Source organism: Pseudonaja textilis, chromosome 1 (genome assembly GCF_049901715.1).
Source record: "Pseudonaja textilis isolate UNSWEBS1 chromosome 1, rPseTex1.2, whole genome shotgun sequence".
NCBI lineage: Eukaryota > Metazoa > Chordata > Lepidosauria > Squamata > Elapidae > Pseudonaja > Pseudonaja textilis.
In genome coordinates this window covers 105,946,367-105,949,546 of record NC_141990.1, presented here as the reverse complement: position 1 = coordinate 105,949,546, position 3,180 = coordinate 105,946,367, and positions in this window count along the sequence as shown.

The window sequence follows — 3,180 nt, the reverse complement described above, 5'->3', positions numbered from 1 at the left end:
GGAAATATGCTGACTCTGCAAACCACTTAGAGAAGGCTGTAAAGCACTGTGAAGTGAAATATAAGTCTAAGTGCTATTGCTTTTTCATGGTGGTTGTTTTTTTATTAAAAGAATATGATAGAGATAAAAATAGTACCTTGGCATAAATTTGTTGATAGTTTTGTGTCACTGAACCGAAACAGAAATGTGCTATAGGCATACATACAAATGTATAGAATTTTAACCATTTGGGATTATGGGCTACTGAGTAATTACCCTTAGCAAGCAGAAATTTTACACAAAGGTGGTTGAAGAGTAGAACTGATACTTGGTTTTAGCTACCTTTGTTGTGAATTGTCAATTGAAAGCTTTCTCAAACCTGTGTCAATCTGCCTTATTCTCTGGTGTGATAGTCAGCTCTTCCATGTCATTTAAAATGATAAAATAACATCTGATTCATCTGCATAATATGGATACACAATGGTCAAAGCTAGAATTAAATGTAAGTTCTGGGGACAGAGACAAGCATGTTAAAGAACCTTTTAAAAAAGCCTTGTACCTCAAGGCTATGCAAAAGGCTGAGAATTGTGGTACTTGAGGTTTATTCTAAAGTTAAACGTGCATGGTACTGTAATCCCACTACCATTTAAATACTGAGGTTTAGGGTAACACTGGAAATTTTCCCTGGTTGCTGTGTAAACAGTGCTATGATTTGAGAACATCATACATGATGCTAAGCCATTGTGTGTTTTGTTTGTTTTTAGCATAATTGATATAATAGGCCAACTAAAAGACAATTATGGATGTATTCACACATCCTATTAAGCCCAAAATAATGAAACCATGTTATGGATACTTGGGATGATATGTGAATCTAGAATTTAAAACAAAATGTAAGATATAAGAAATTTTCAGACAAAAAGTGGGGGGAGAAGTGTGGGAGGGAAGGAGAGAGAGAGAGAGAGAGAGAGAGGCATGAATAATTTGTCTTCAAATTTAGCCCCTTTGTTCTTGTAAAAGAGCCATCTTTGATGTTCATATCTTGTACATTTCTTGATCTCCTGTCTCCTTTTACTTTGCAAATTCCCCATTCTGACTGAAATTATATGAAATTATTTCTATTTATTTGTTGGGTGAGCTCTATAAGCCCTATTAAAAGTGACATTTTTGCTTTTTCCTCTTGTAATTGTTTTAAACGGAATTATCCTAAACTCTGCAAGGAGAGGAAAGTACAACCACGTCTCCCCTCCCATGGAAATATTGACACAAATTAAATCACAAGTTGGGAAATATGGTGTCAGGAGTATTTCCCTAGATATTCACTCAGTCTGATCACGAGCTCAGTGAGCAAATGAGACATAGAAAAAAAAGTTTGTGCATGGCCAGTATTTTATCCAGAAACCACAAGACAATAGTCCTTTCACATGTGGATTACATATGGGAGAGAGCTCCTTGGAGAGCTTGTTAAATCTTTAATTTGGATGACTTGACCTGTCACTGATTAGATAATGGTTTTGAAGACTAGACAGGTCTATAATTATATATACATCTATCTACCTATCTTCTATCTATATACACATACACACATGTAATCAGACTGAATGTGTATATAGCCACATTACAAAGGAACAGAGTCAATTTTCTTTGTGCTTGCATGGCTATACCAAAGCTTTCAAACATTTTAACAATGTGAGAAGAAAAAAAACCACAGTCTCTCAGCTAAGAAACTGCAATTTTCAAATTTTTACACTGACTTCAAATGTGATCATCTTATTTATCATCCTGTTCGTTTAACTCCTATTAATTCATAAGCTAATCCTTTGCATGAGATAGATAATAAATCTGTTTTCCATAATGGAGGATAGTGGTGAAAATGTGAGATCTGAAATTCCTAGAGCATTTTATCTGCATTTTCAAATGCAGTTATAATTTTTCATAAAGTAACAAGAAAATTAACTTAATGCAAACCAGGAACAAAAGAAAATGAATTGAAACACAACATGATTATTCTATAGGGAGAAAAAAACGGAGAAGGTAAAAGATATACTTTTAACAATACTTCCTTCTCAAAACAGTCCTATGTAGTTTTTGTTTGTGTCTCTCTGTGTGTCTCTCTCTCTGTGTGTGTGCATGTGTATCACTGGGTGAGATTTTACTGCTTTTATTAGTGCTATTCTGCGTTAATTTGTCAAGGGAGCATAAAAATGAAAAAATCTGGTTTCAGTAACTGTATTAGTAGTGTATTTAAGCCTTGAAAAAACAACGAACTGCAAAAACAGGGGTGTGAAATTGGGGCTCCTGTAAAATCCAAGAGAGAGAGAGAAAGAGAGAGGGAGAGAGAGAAAAGTTTAATTTATATTTAAAGCAGATGTACAATTGCAAATACAAGGTAGTGGTAATATTCTAAGCGCATATTTTAGGGACTTCCTCCCTTTTCCAAACCTCACTCATGTGGAACATACACTCATTTCTGTAACAAAAATTCTTTCTACTCTATTGGCAAAATGAATAGCATCAACTCACAATATTTAAAAATTTAGTCACATCCACATCTTGCAGCCTATAAGGAGCTTTCACGCTTTTGGGCTCGCTTTAGATCTTTAATACCCTTTCCTTTTGTGTCAAGGAGCTCACGAGGCATAAAGAAGCACTGATAAACCCACTTAGATCCCTTCCTGGGCCGTCACCTCACCCTGCCAAGCAGCTTTAGGTGGTAACTGATCTGTGACAGGCTGCCAGTCAAACAGAGCATTTCTGAAAGCTGATACAAAAGACTGAGTGCTGGAAAAGGAGTACGGAATAAGAAAAGAAACCAAACTGTATCAGCCTTTCTCTCTTTCTCCCTCTCCCTCCCTCTCTTTCTCTGGAACCCCCTGCCGCCCATTCCCTCCCCTACCCCTCTTTCTTCTCCTTCCTCAGTTCATGGCAAGGGCAGCTTACAGGCAGGAGATAGAGATCAATAGCCCTCCCAAGCTTGGGACTGTCCCAGTTTATTGCTGATAATATAGGCAAAAGTGAGAGTGACAGTCAGACAGAAATGGACACTAGCTTCTCATGGGACAAGAAGGAGACAGATGGGAAGACAGTGGGAGAAGAGGAAAACGGAAAGAGTGTGTGTGTGTGTGTGTGTGTGTTCAGAAGAATGTCACTATTGATAACCTGCAGCTGTTTCCCCCCCCCACCTTACTTTTGGGGCATCAT